This window comes from Anas platyrhynchos, chromosome 1, assembly GCF_047663525.1.
Source record: "Anas platyrhynchos isolate ZD024472 breed Pekin duck chromosome 1, IASCAAS_PekinDuck_T2T, whole genome shotgun sequence".
NCBI lineage: Eukaryota > Metazoa > Chordata > Aves > Anseriformes > Anatidae > Anas > Anas platyrhynchos.
The window spans coordinates 126405372-126420152 of NC_092587.1; the positions used below are offsets into that span (position 1 = coordinate 126405372).

Here is a 14781-nt window from a genome sequence, read left to right on the forward strand (position 1 = left end):
AACAGCAAGTAAACAGCGCTGGGTGTGTGGGGGGGTCTACGCTCCACCAACACTCACACATAAACATCAAACGTTCTAAATATACAGAACATTGCTTTACATACTAAACGCAAGTATGCCTCTAGTTACGTACAATCAGGAAAGGTAGCAAAGAATCTTCTAAATTCCATAACTTAATAAAAATCAAGTACGCCTATACATATGCACGATCAGAAAAGGTAACAAACAATCCTTTAAGTTCCATGACTTAACAGTCTCCATTTTCCATTCCTTTTGAGCGATGTGTCTCGCTTTAAGTTGTCAAGCAACTCGGTCTTCAGGCCTTATGTATCTCGTTCTTCCCAGATCGAAGAAAAGCATATCCATCTCCTTTTCAAGGCCAATAGGCCTGGGTCAAAAGGCACGTTCAGGTCAGCAGGGGGCGAAACAGCAAAAGCCTTCGATGGCTGTAACAGCAGAGGGGCCCATGGCGTAGCAGTCGGATCAGTAAAGGGGCCTGCAGCTCCCTCACTATCTGGCAAGCCACACGTTTGTGATTGTGGCTCCACGTGGCTCTTTAAGGCCTCAGAGACTGCTCGCCAGGTGCCGATAAATCCCACTGCAACCTTGTCATTTTTAGTTGCAGAGACCCACACCTTAACCTCAGTTTGGTCCCATATTTGAGGCTCATAAACTGTCCAATTGTTAATAAGGAGAATAAGCTGTAAGGTTACCAGGACGGTCTTTGTTCCTAAGGACGAATGATTCCCCATAATGCACAACTGCTTACCAGCGAGAGGCAGTTGTGTGCACAGCTCCGCTTCTCTCAGCTCGAGCTTCTCTCCAGCTCCAGTGCGCCTATTTCCAGCAACTTTCTGTACGAGCGTCACTGAACAGTTTGCTGAGTTTGGCTGATCCTATCTTCATGAGGCAATCAAAGTGCCTGTTCCCGTCCTGGTCTCCATTCTGCCAGCCTTTTCCTCTTCACTTCTTGTTCCTGCTTCTTTATTGATGCAACTTCATCGTGTTGCCTTTTATTTTATTTTGAGGGCAGGCTCTCCTCTTATACCCTTCTCTCCACAGCAGTTCTTTTCAAAACAACTTTTCATTGCTCAAACAACTTTGAATGTAACGACAACAGCAAACACACAGAAACATCCACGCCTTAAATGGAGAAAAAGAAACCGGAGACTGCATGGAGTCTCCTGAATCACCCTTCTTTGTTCCCTCTAAACTCTTTTATATTCCTGATGGCCTCGTCGTTAAGAGTCTAATGTTATCTCAACCACAGGGCTTTCCAACGCCCATGGCCACATTCCCAAAGTTCCCCTTCTTTATTAATATCAACCATTTTCTCGACACGAATTACCACTCCATATATAACAGTTATAAATCTTTCTAGAATCTTTGATCCATTTAACACATTAATTTCTAGGCTGCGCACCTGAAACACCTGTGTATTTCATGCATGCTAGCTTGCTTTTGCTGATAGGCACTATCGTCGGCAATCCAAAGAACCTGGTTACCTGTTGCTGTAATAAACCACACTTGATTGCATTGTCATGGCTCTCATTAAGTGCAACTAGGGTAAGGGTGGTTATACATTATTGGTGAATCTGTGACCATAGTTCAGTGTTGTGAGGAATGTGTTAACAATTCGTGTCCATAAAGAACAGTCCTGTCTGCCTCTGGGCCCTGCACTGGCAATTTAATTCCTGAACCACAGATGCAGTGTGTCCCAGTCTCCCCCTCATTCTAGTCAATTTATCACGTCTTTAGAAAACACTCCTTAAATTTATGAACCTGTTTGCTTTTGTTATTCTGGTTTTCTATTTCTAACAGTTACAGCCTTTTTTCCTGTCTTCTTCGAGATTAACTTAACACTGCTATAGATGTGTCTGTGAATGGCTGGGGAAGAATGTTTTAATTACTCGTGAAGCGTCAAATAAGAAAGCTGTTTGTGTTTGATGTCTGGGAGTTTCAGAACAACTGATAACAACTAGTGACTGTTATGGTATACTATGTGGATCTTTGGTATCTGGCCAGGGGGCCAAGAGATTAAGAGGAAGGAAAAAGAAGCTGAAGGACGGTTGGGAGACAAGACCTGCAGAAAATGTTCTATAAACTTGGAATGGTGCCAAGTGAGTACAAAGGTGAGAGGAAGACTACGAGCCTTCAGCATGAAAGACCCCTCGAGACCCCCAGAGGAGACTGATGCGCATGCTCCAGTAGGAGGGACTGGACCCCGGAAGCTAATTATAATAATCTATTTTTTTAGAAGTAGTAATGAATATGTATTAGTCTATGTGCATAAAAATCAGCTGCTTGATGTAACTGGTGTGTGTCCTGGTGGAGCGGAGTCTCCCGGTGCACCCAGCGCTGTTTGCTTACCTCTATTCCTTTATATTCTTTTAATAAATCCTATTTTTTTATTTAATCCAAATTTGAATCCTGAGCCATTTATAACAGTGTTCTGAATCCAAGCAGACCCCAGACGGTTAACATGTTATTGGTGAATATCTGACCGGACCCCAGATGGTTAATGCGTTATTGGTGTATCTGACAGGTTTGGTACCCTGAATCCGACCAGTCCCATAACGGTTAATCAGCTACACCCCTTAATGCGACACTAACGAAGGAGCACGAAAGAGACGCGTGTCCTTGCCTCTGGAGAGGAGGTTCCTTGCACAGCCAGTGCAAGGAACACAAAACTCAGTTGCGCCAGACTAACATGTGGTTGTATCTGAGCTTGGAGGCTGCAACCCTCTTCAGACTTCCAGATCTAGAGGAACACTTTGGCTGCAGCCTAAAAGCCACGTGTACAGGAGCTCCCCCAAGCCAGCCAATCTTCTTCCCATGACCTGCCAGGAAACAGCAAGGTAGGCATGTACCCAAATCAAAACCCAAACCTTTGGACCAGTCCTTGACCTGAATAGTGAGTGACGATCCGGATCCTGGCATTCATACGTGATAGCTTATACGCAGTGGAAGTAAACAGTGTAGTCGGAGGTCACGGGGCTAGATTTTGAAAAGTCCTGCATAAAGAAGACATCTCAGAAAAGCAGATTTAAATACCATTAATGCCAAGAAAAGTAACTCTGATTGCTATATTCTTTATCTGTCATGACTAGACAGATGAAAATCTATGAGAGCAATTTTGCCTTTAAGGTCATTTTCTTTTTTTCTTTGATGTCTTTTCTTTCGTTTGTTTGTTTGTCTGTTTATTTATTTATTTAAACAGGCTCTGTACTACTTGTCCTCACAGAATGACTAACAGAAATATGACCCTTGTGCACTTTTTGTAGTTAATTCATTAGGTCAGCTCTAACCACTAAGCCCCTTGTCAGGTTATTTCTAGTAGTGACAAGGAGCAATTAAGCTTAAAAGACTGAAGCCAGGTAGATGAGCCTATTCCAGGAGGTCTCTTGGCTCCACCCTTGTGAAGTGAAACCTGCCAGGTGTGGATCATTTGACTTTTGCTATATAGGAAGCCTGAGGACTTGTGGGGAATTGCCTTCCCGGTGGGAGAGTTTGAGGCTCAGGTTCTCTAGGGTGCTTTTCTGCTGTTGTGGTGGAGTGGATTCAGTGTTCCTCGGTGGGCTGCTATTTCTTCACGTTTTCTCCCATCTCTGTGAAACAGTTTTAGTGACTCTATGAGCTAGCTACGTTGTTGGTGCCCTCTCAGTACAGTGAGACCCTGGTTACGCGAAGTCACTGTGAAGCAGCGTGGAAGTGACTCAAGTTCAGGAGCTGGCAGGTAAGTGTTCCTGGGTTCTACGGTTCTTTAATGTCGAGGAGTTTGAGTACTTCCTTCACCTTGTCTGTTTTCAGTGAAATTACTTCTGTGGCTTCTAAGCTCCCTTTCCAGCCCTTCCAAATATAATGAGAATGAAAGCTAAAAAGAAAGCCCCACCAACTCAGAAGCTCAAGTGCTTACAGGTAAGCATGACTTTGAAGAATGTTCTTAACTATTTGTTAGGATTCAACAACAGGCAGTGTGGAAAAAGGTGCCTTAATGTGCACTCAGATTATGCCTTGCAGTGAGTAGAAACCGATGGGGAAGGTACAGGTGGAGTTATCATAACTTTCACTAAGTGGAAGTTGCGAGACTGTGCTGTTCCTAAAAGAAATGCCGCTTTCACAACATGTAAGTCAAAAGCAGTATGAAGAAAGCCTCTCCTCTTCCCTGCAGGCCTGCGTCTCGGCTGTGGAGAAAGATTTGGAATAGGTCCACCAGTGAGGAGAGACTATCTTTCTCCCAGGCTGTACAAACCAGTGTCTGAGGTATTGGGGAAAGCGTCCTTCTGTGAAAGGAAGAGAGCAGAGCGGGACCACGGCCCGTGCCACCCTGCGGTTCTACCAGCGTGACCATGCAGAGACGGTGAGAGTAAAGGAAGAAAAATTGAAGCTGCTGTTAAAGGCATGGCTACCTGAGTTGTAAATAAAAAAAAAAAAAAAAAAAAAAAATGAGGGAAAAGAGGTTCTCTGAGAATCGTGCTACTGCAAGGTCCCCAGATCTGGTCCCCAGATCTGCAGGCTGGCTGCGCAGCAAGAGAAGGGAGGGGTCAGACTCAGGGTAGGTCACCCAAACTAGCCAAAGCTGTGTTTCATACCATCTGACGTCATGCTAAACAATATATAGGATTGGCTAGCCTGGGGAGGTGTGCCGGACTGCATGGGTTTAGGCTGGGCATCGGTCAGCGGGTGGTGAGCAATTGCGTTGCGCATCACTTGTTTTTACACAGTATTAGTAGTGTTGTTGTGTCTTAATAAACTCTCTTTATCTCAACTCACGGGCTTCACTTTCCCGTTTCTCTCCCCCATCCCAGAGAGGGAGGGGGGATGTTGAGCAAATGGCTATGTGGTGTTTTGCTGCCAGCCAGGTTAAACCACAACAGTCCATTCTGGCGCCCAACGTGGGGCACAAAGTTTTGAGATAATAACAGATCTGACCAGAGTGTGTTAAACTAAAATTGTTATAAGTATTAGACTTGCTTAATAGTTAGTTGTCATAATACTGATTGCTTTTATCCCAAGTCTGCTGTGCCTGTTTTCCAAATTGAGCATTATAGCACATTGTTTTCCGTATGGGCTCTCTGTCATGTTGTTTATCCTCTCTGGGCCCTGGTTTAAGATCATTATGGTACTGTGTGTTGTAGCAGTGGCTTATGAGACGATGAAATATCTGGTCATGACTCTAACTTGGTATTTGTACTCAGTGATGTCGTCAACTCTATACTCTGGAAACCATATCTCGGAAACTATTAGCAATTATACCTATCGCCTTTTTTCATCGTGGAGTCAGTCTGTGGCGGGGAAAGGGGAAGATACTTTTTCATACTCGTTCACTCTCCCTTTCTCCTTCACCACCCTCTAATCCTCCAAGCTAGTTACAATAGTTCTCCAAGATATTGAATATCCTTGGGATACTCAGACCAGCATGTTCTTGTTGTTATGCCTCCTGAATATGCTTCAGGTTTTGCTTGAAGTTAAACAACTATTGAGGAATCTCATCCAGATATCTGCCTGGAGGCAGGATAGTTGCGAGTGGCAGGGAGTATGGGAGGATATGGGCAGGCATCTAGAGCAGCGGGCAACTCCAGTGTTCTGGAAATTCACCCCCGAACAACTGCAAAATCCTAAAAAACTGATAGAATGCTTGAAAAAAAGGTGTCTTGACTCTGGCAGTTCCAAAGTAACACAAATCATTGTAACGTGCTGGGGCCTGGCTCATGCCTATCGAGCTGTACAAACCAGTTTCTGAGGTATTGGGGAAAGCGTCCTTCTGTGAAAGGAAGAGAGCAGAGCGGGACCAAGGCCCGTGCCACCCTGTGGTTCTACCAGCGTGACCATGCAGAGACGGTGAGAGTAAAGGAAGAAAAATTGAAGCTGCTGTTAAAGGCATGGCTACCTGAGTTGGGAATAAAAATAATGGGGGGGAAAGGGGTTCTCTGAGAATCGTGCTACTGCAAGGTCCCCAAATGTGGGGCGCAGGGCATGGCTGGGCAAACAGGGCACGGCGTGTCAGAAGGCTGTGGCGCAGCAGTTAGCGCAGGTAGGGGGAGCAGGAAGGGCAGAGCGTTCCCCCCGCCCATACAAACACAAGGGGGGTTGTTTTCTTGCAGGTGGGGTTGTTTTCTTCTAGTTGTTTGTCTGAGTGCTGCTGACCAATAATCTTGTGTGAAACACTGTCTGCCCCTGTTAAGTTCACTATAAAAGTTAGGCCATTTGGGCAATAAAATGGAGCAGCATGATCTGACTCAACCGGTGTCTGTCATGCTTTCGGCCGTGCTTCCTAACAGACCCCAGCCCTGTCGCCCTTGGGCAGAGGGAGGGGATCTGGGAGTTGAGGAGGAATGGAAACAGGTCCCTGCTCGACATCGCAAGCGATGCCCTCCCCTTCCGGTCCCACCTTCCCAGGTGCCCTTACGAAACAGGTTTGAGGCCCTGGAGCTCGAGAGACCCGTGGGTGAGGAAGAGGTAGCAAGTGTTCCCAGGAGGATGCCTAGGGTGAGGAGGTCAACTCCACGCCTCAGGACTGCCTCCACCAAGAAAGACAGAAGGGTTATTGTTGTGGGAAACTCTATCCTTAGGGGAACAGAGGGCCCTATTTGTTGGCCTGACCCTACCCATAGGGAAGTCTGCTGCCTCTTGGGGCCAGGGTCAGAGACGTTGCCAGGAAGCTTCCCAACCTGGTTCCCCCCTCTGACTATTATCCTCTTTTGATAGTCCAGGCAGGTAGTGACGACATTGAAGAGAGACGCCTGAAGGCTATCAAACAAGACTTTAGGGGGCTGGGACGGTTAGTGGATGGAGCAGGAGTGCGGGTGGTGTTTTCGTCCATCCCTACAGTGGCAGGGAGGGGTACAGAGAGGACACGGAAAGCCCACCTGTTAAACGCGTGGCTCAGGGGCTGGTGCCAACGCAGAAATCTTGTTTTTTTCGACCATGGGGCACTTTACTCGGCACCTAGCCTGATGGCTGCAGGCGGGTCCCTATCTTTTAGGGGAAAAAGGATCCTAGGCCAGGAGCTGGCAGGGCTCGTTGAGAGGTCTTTGAACTAGGTAAGAAGGGGGATGGGGCTGAAGCAAGGATTGTTGGAGCTGTGTCAGAGGGAACAATAGTAAGGCCGGGGGATAAGGCAATGGCCCAGCTGAAGTGCATCTACACCAATGCATGCAGCATGGGTAACAAACAGGAGGAGCTGGAAGCCATCATGCGGCGGGCAGGCTACGACTTGGTTGCCATCGCGGAGACATGGTGGGACCGGTCTCATGACTGGAGTGCTGCAATGACTGGCTATAAGCTCTTCAGAAGGGACAGGCAGCACAGAAGGGGTGGTGGTGTGGCTCTCTATATGAGAGAGTCTTTTGATGTTGTAGAACTCGAGGCTGGGAATGACAAGGTCGAGTCCCTTTGGGTTAGGATCGGCAGGGACAACAAGGCTAGCGTCCTGGTCAGGGTCTGTTATAGACCGCCAAACCAGGATGAGGAGACGGATGAGGAGTTCTACAGGCAATTGACAGAAGTTGTGAAATCTTCAGCGCTTGTTCTCATGGGGGACTTCAACTTCCCTGACATATCCTGGAAGCACAACACAGCCCAGAGAAGCAGTCTAGGAGGTTTCTGGAGAGCGTGGAAGATAGCTTCCTGACGCAGCTGGTTAGTGGGCCTACCAGGGGTGGTGCCCCGCTAGACCTTCTCTTCACAAACAGAGAAGGACTGGTGGAGGATGTGATTGTCGGGAGCTGTCTTGGGCAGAGTGACCACAAAATGGTGGAGTTCTCTATTCTTGGCGAGGCCAGGAAGGGGACCAGTAAAACTGCTGTATTGGACTTCCGGAGGGCTGACTTTGGGCTGCTCAGGACACTGGTTGGCAGAGTCCCTTGGGAGGCAGTTCTGAAGGGCAGAGGGGTCCAGGAAGGCTGGGCGCTCTTCAAGAGGGAAATCTTAATGGCGCAGGAACGGTCTGTCCCCACGTGCCCAAAGACGAGCTGGTGGGGAAGAAGACCAGCCTGGCTGAACAGAGAATTGTGGCTTGAGCTTAGGAGAAAAAAGAGGGTTTATAATCCTTGGAAAAGTGGACAGGCCACTAGGGAGGACTATAAGGATGTTGCGAGGCTGTGCAGGGACAAAATTAGAAAGGCCAAAGCTCATCTGGAGCTCAATTTGGCTACTGCCGTTAAAGATAACAAAAAATGTTTTTATAAATACATCAACACAAAAAGGAGGACTAAGGAGAATCTCCATCCTTTACTGGATGCGGGGGGAAACCTAGTTACAAGAGATGAGGAAAAGGCGGAGGTGCTTAATGCCTTCTTCGCCTCAGTCTTTAGTGGCAATACCGGTTGTTCTCTGGATACCCAGTACCCTGAGCTGGTGGAAGGGGATGCGGAGCAGGATGTGGCCCTCACTATCCAGGAAGAACTGGTTGGTGACCTGGTACGCCGCTTGGATGTGCACAAGTCGATGGGGCCGGATGGGATCCACCCAAGGGTACTGAGAGAACTGGCAGAGGAGCTGGCCAAGCCGCTTACCATTATTTATCAACACTCCTGGCTATTGGGGGAGGTCCCAGTTGACTGGCGGCTAGCAAATGTGACGCCCATCTACAAGAAGGGCCGGAGGACTGACCCGGGAAACTACAGGCTGGTCAGTTTGAGCTCAGTGCCAGGGAAGCTCATGGAGCAGATCCTCTTGAGAGTCATCACACAGCACCTGCAGGGCAAGTAGGCGATCAGGCCCAGTCAGCATGGGTTTATAGAAGGCAAGTCCTGCTTGACGAACCTGATCTCCTTCTATGACAAAGTGACGCGCTGGGTGGACGAGGGAAAGGCTGTGGATGTGGTCTACCTTGACTTCAGCAAGGCTTTTGACACCGTCTCCCACAGCATTCTCCTCAAGAAACTGGCTGCTCTTGACTTGGACTGGCGCACGCTTCGTTGGGTTAAAAACTGGCTGGATAGCCGGGCCCAAAGAGTCGTGGTAAATGGAGTCAAGTCCAGCTGGAGGCCGGTCACTAGTGGCGTCCCCCAGGGCTCAGTGCTGGGGCCAGTCCTCTTTCATATCTTCATCAATGATCTGGACGAGGGCATTGAGTGCACCCTCAGTAAGTTTGCAGATGACACCAAGCTATGCGCATGTGTCGATCTGCTCGAGGGTAGGAAGGCTCTGCAGGAGGATCTGGATAGGCTGCACCGATGGGCTGAGGTCAACTGCATGAAGTTCAACCAGGCCAAGTGCCGGGTCCTGCACCTGGGGCGCAATAACCCCAAGCAGAGCTACAGGCTGGGAGATGAGTGGTTGGAGAGCTGCCAGGCAGAGAAGGACCTGGGAGTGATGGCGGACAGTCGGCTGAATATGAGCCAGCAGTGTGCTCAGGTGGCCAAGAAGGCCAACGGCATCCTGGCTTGTATCAGAAACACTGTGACCAGCAGGGCTAGGGAGGTGATCGTCCCCCTGTACTCGGCTCTGGTGAGGCCGCACCTCGAGTGCCGTGTTCAGTTTTGGGCCCCTCGCTACAAGAAGGACATCGAGGTGCTTGAGCGGGTCCAGAGAAGGGCGACGAAGCTGGTGAGGGGCCTGGAGAACAAGTCCTACGAGGAGCGGCTGAGGGACCTGAGCTTGTTCAGTCTGGAGAAGAGGAGGCTCAGGGGTGACCTTATTGCTCTCTACAGATACCTCAAAGGAGGCTGTAGCGAGGTGGGGGATGGCCTGTTCTCCCACGTGCCTGGTGACAGGACGAGGGGGAATGGGCTTAAGCTGCGCCAGGGGAGTTTTAGGTTAGATGTTAGGAAGAACTTCTTCACTGAAAGGGTTGTGAGACGCTGGAACAGGCTGCCCAGGGAGATGCTGGAGTCACCATCTCTGGAAGTCTTTAAAAGATGTTTAGATGTAGAGCTTAGGGATATGGTTTAGTGGGGACTGTTAGCGTTAGGTCAGAGCTTGGACTCGATGATCTTGAGGTCTCTTCCAACCTAGAAATTCTGTGATTCTGTGACTCTGTGAATTGTGGCGCAGAATTGTGGCGCTTCTTTGGGTCTGGCTGGAATGTTAACTTTCCCGGCAGCAGCCCATACAGTGCTGTACTCTGTACTTGTAGCTGGAACAGCAGTGTTATCACACCAGTGTTGTGTCTACGGCTGAGCAGCAGTGGCACAGCATCGGGTGTTTCTCTAACCCTCCTAGGGGGTGGGCAAAAAGTGAGGAGAGAAACATCACTAGGGCAGCTGACCTAAACCAATCAAAGGGATATTCCATACCATGTGATGTCACACTCAACAATAAAAGGTGGAAACAGGAAGAAGAGGGGAGGGCTGGGCTCTCCTTGGGAAAACGTCAGTTCTCCTCTCGAGTGCTGGCTGCGTGCGTTGAGGCCCTGCTTCAAGGATGTGGTCAATCATCGCTCATTTGTGGGAAGTAGAAAGCAATTTCTTTCCTCTGCACTTCCATATAGCCTTCATTTATTTTAATTGTTTGTTTTCCTCCCGTCTTTTTATTTTTTCCCTTTCCCCCTCCCTTTTCCCCTTTCCCTTTTTATTTACCTTTTGTTAAATTGTTTAGTTCATAATAATCTTTATTTAATTGTTATTATTATTTCCCTTTAATTAAATTATCCTTATATCAACCCGTGAGTTGTTCTTTGCTTTACTTCTCTCCCTCCTCATCTAAAAGAGGGGGAGTTAGAGAGCGGTTGTGGGGTTTAGCTGCCCAGCACGGTAAAACCACCACACAGAAGTCTGCCGCAGAAGTCGCTCATAGAGTTGTTCAACAATCCTTTCCACGCTCTTTAGCCGTAATGTCTAATCTGTGGTGGCTTGCAAAGGAGTTTCTGTGCCTGCAGGGATACGTTAAAGTAGTTTTGTGGCAATGCAATGTAGTTTTGGAAGTTGTCTTGCCCTTTTATACATCTGTAACCTCTTTCCTGCATCCAGAGGAGAAGCTGTGAAGCTTGACGTTACAAATGTTTTATGCAGAATATCAACCCCACAAAGTTAAGGTAGTTGTTCATCTTGGAGGGGGTACATCTGAATCCAAAACTCATCTTTAGGACAGAAGCAAGTGTGAGATATGTTCACCTGATTCGTGTCAGTATGGAACAATGCTAGGGCAGCATTGTATGATGAATGTGATCTGTCTTACATACCCTTGTATAACCACAAGTCTAAGAAAAAAAGAGTGGTTAATGTATATAGTTCTTGTATCTTGCAAAGGAATGTTTTAGCAATTCGTGTCAATAGAGAGCTTGAAGGGAAATGTATTTGTAGACTTTTCCTTGAAGTCTCTGGTATCTGGGGGGTTTCAGAATAACTGCTAACTATGATGACTATTGCGTGGGACACTATGCAAGTCTCTGATACCTGGGCAGGAGATTAAGGAGATGGGGAGAGCTGAAGAACAACTAAAAGACAAAGCTTGCAGGGGATGTTGCACAAGTCTCTGACATACAGCCAAGTTGGAAAAGAGGGAGGAAGACTATGAGCCTTCAGCACGAGAGACCCCCAGAGGGATCACCGGAGACTGATACGCATGCTCCAGTAGGAGGGTTTGGATTCCGTAATCTAATTATAATAACCCTGTGGTTTTTTTAGAAGTAGTAATGCATATGTATTAGCCTAGGAGCATAAAAATCAGCTGCTTGATGTAACTGGTGTGCGTCTTGGTGGAGCAGAGACTCCTGGTGCACCCAGCGCTGTTTGCTTACCTTTATTCCTTTAATAAATTGTAAACTTTGATTATAGTCCTATTTTGAAGACTGAGCTATTTATTACACAAGGTATTAAGCTCTTTATGTTAATAGGAACGTGAGTCTTTCTGCCTGGAACACAATTCAACAGAGCAGTCAACCATTTCTTTAGCTTTGAAGATGCTGAAATGGACCCTGGGCTAAAAAGAACCGGTCCAGAGAAGGGCAACGAAGGGCAACGAAGCTGGTGAGGGGCCTGGAGAACAAGTCCTACGAGGAGCAGCTGAAGGAGCTGAGCTTGTTCAGCCTGGAGAAGAGGAGGCTCAGGGGCGACCTTATTGCTCTCTACAGATACCTCAAAGGAGGCTGTAATGAGGGGGGGGTTGGCCTGTTCTCCCACGTGCCTGGTGACAGGACGAGGGGGAATGGGCTTAAGTTGCACCAGGGGAGTTTTAGGTTAGATGTTAGGAAGAACTTCTTTACTGAAAGGGTTGTTAGACTCTGGAACAGGCTGCTCAGGGAAGTGGTGGAGTCACCATCCCTGGAAGTCTTTAAAAGACGTTTAGATGTAGAGCTTAGGGATATGGTTTAGTGGGGACTGTTAGCGTTAGGTCAGAGCTTGGACTCGATGATCTTGAGGTCTCTTCCAACCTAGAAATTCTGTGATTCTGTGGTTCCCAGCCTGTCTCTACAGATAGTTGTTTAGTGCTAAAATGTGAGTTTCCTTTCTGGTACGTGACCACCCTAGTCTTTAGATTTCCAGTACTCAGTCGTGTACCCCAGACTCCCGTGTTTTGAGAGGGATTGTACTCTCCTTACCTAATATGGGAATCCTGTTTTTGTGCCTCAAGGGTCAATGGTGTAAGGCACTTAGAAATCATTGCGGATTGTGGTTGTTGTCAATTGCCACGTAAATTAAGGCCATGCAAGTACCTTCTACTCTTTCATCTTCCCTTTCATTTGTTGTCAGGTTACTACTCAATATTACACCTTTGGTGAGAAGTCCTAAAAAAAAAAACACATTGTATCTTAATGTTAACAACTCTTGTTTTTTCTTTCTCTAGGTCTGCCAGTAGCTGACAAGGTAGAAAGATGACCTTTTCTCTTTCATTCTTGTGAAGTTAGAGGCAGTGCCCAATTAAACTGTGACTGAGGCTCTGCGATGGTGCAAGTCTATCTTACTCCTTCAAATTCAGTGATGCAGCCGGAGTTTTCAGTAATGAACTTTCAAGGATTCAACCACTTTAAAGCTTTTGGACAGTGGCAATTATCTGAAAACATTCCTACAGATTTATCTTCTTCATTTACATTTGCTTGCTCTCTCCATCTCATTCAAAGCAGTCAGGACTGGTTTGCTTCCCTCTTCTCTGGAAGTTTGCACTAGGAACCATTGTTAGAATCAGAATCCTGATCTGAGAGCACGATGAAAAATGTTGCACACAAACTTGTACGTTGGAGAGGAAAATGTTCATGTATACGTCAGTATTGTACTCAAACAGCTGCTTACACCTTTTAACTTTTAAACCTGAGAAGCAACAGGTAGTTTCTACATTGCCCTTGGGGATAGCGTACTCTTCTGTACTTTGCTTCTATACAAACAGCTTAAAATTTTAAAGTCATGTTGTCAGTCATACCACCAAACAACCTTGCACGGCATTACACGTTCCCCCCCCAGATAGATCTTGCCCTGAATGCGACACCAGACAAAGAAATAATGCCGGCACGTAAAACTAACTTGTAGATATATCCCTTGTTGGCATTCTTTTTTTTTTTTTTTTGTTTTGTTTTCTTTTGACGCTTTGTGGGGCTTAGCTGTACCTCAGTGAGAAGAATGTCTTCTGGTGTGAACTGAAATTATACCTCTCTGCCACAATGTCCCTCTATTTATTTATTTATTTATTTATTTATTGGGGGTGGGGGGGAGGGTTGGAGAGGGGAGAGGAGGGTGTTGATAATTCCTTGGGGACACCTGAAGGAGTTGCAAAATAATAAAATTTAGGTGAAGGAAAAGTTCCTTCTCTTAATATATGTCGTTGTTGTTTTTCTTTTCCATCTGGTCATAAAATGAAGGTCCCATTTTCTGGCTTTTGGCAGATTGCAAGCATGCTGGAACCATTCACGTTACGTAGACTGTATTTGTCTGAAACGATAATATCATACCTATAGTCTGCTGCAGGCTCAAAAGCAGCCTATGCCTCCTGGACTGTTTTATGCCTTTGCTTTTGTTACTACATCCTTGTAAGTCTTCAACAGGGAAATGAAATTACCCTATACAAAAGAAACACCATCCAGAAGAAACTTCAGGTGCTAGGGCCTGAATTTTCACTGAAACCAAAGGCAGGTATCTTACTGACGTGAAGAAAGGGGCTTTATCTATCCTGGTTTGCTTACTAATGAAGGAGCGTGAAAGAGATGCATGTCCTTGTCTCTGAAGAGGAGGCGAAGGAACAGCTAGTGCAAGGAACACAAAATTCAGTTATGCCGAACTAACAGGTGGTTGTATCCCAGCTTGGAGACCACAACACAGAATCACCTAGGTTGGAAGAGACCTCCAAGATCACGTAGTCCAACCTCTGGCGTAACACTAACAAGTCCTCCACTAAGCCGTAGCCCTAAGCTCTACACCTAAACATCTTTTAAAGACCTCCAGGGATGGTGACTCAACCACTCCCCTGGGCAGCCCATTCCAATGCCTAACAAGCCTTTTGGCGAAGAAGTTCTTCCTGACACCCAACCTAAACCTCCCCTGGTGCAGCTTTAGCCCATTCCCCCTCAGCCTATCACCAGGCACATATGAGAATAGACCAACCCCCACCTCGCTACAGCCTCCTTTAAGGTATCTGTAGAGTGCGATAAGGTCGCCCCTGAGCCTCCTCTTCTCCAGACCGAACAATCCCAGCTCCCTCAGCCGTTCCTCGTAGGACTTGTTCTCCAGATCCCTCACCAGCTTTGTTGCCCTTCCCTGGACTCACTGGAGCCCCTCAATATCCTTCTTGTAGCGAGGGGCCCAGAACTGAACACAGTACTTGGGCTGCGGCCTCACCAGAGCCAAGTACAGGGGGACAATGGCTTCCTTAGTCCTGCTGGCCACGCTGTTTCTTATACGAGTCAGGATG

General features: G+C 47.2%; 1 long non-coding RNA gene across 1 annotated transcript; it reads left to right on the forward strand.

The window, feature by feature from the left end:
* Positions 1-3465: 3465 nt before the first annotated feature.
* LOC113841587 (uncharacterized) lies at positions 3466-13538 on the forward strand. Its single transcript, XR_011805147.1, has 3 exons — positions 3466-3736; positions 4172-4360; positions 12730-13538. It is a non-coding gene; the product is annotated as an uncharacterized lncRNA (long non-coding RNA).
* The last annotated feature ends 1243 nt before the right edge of the window (positions 13539-14781 follow it).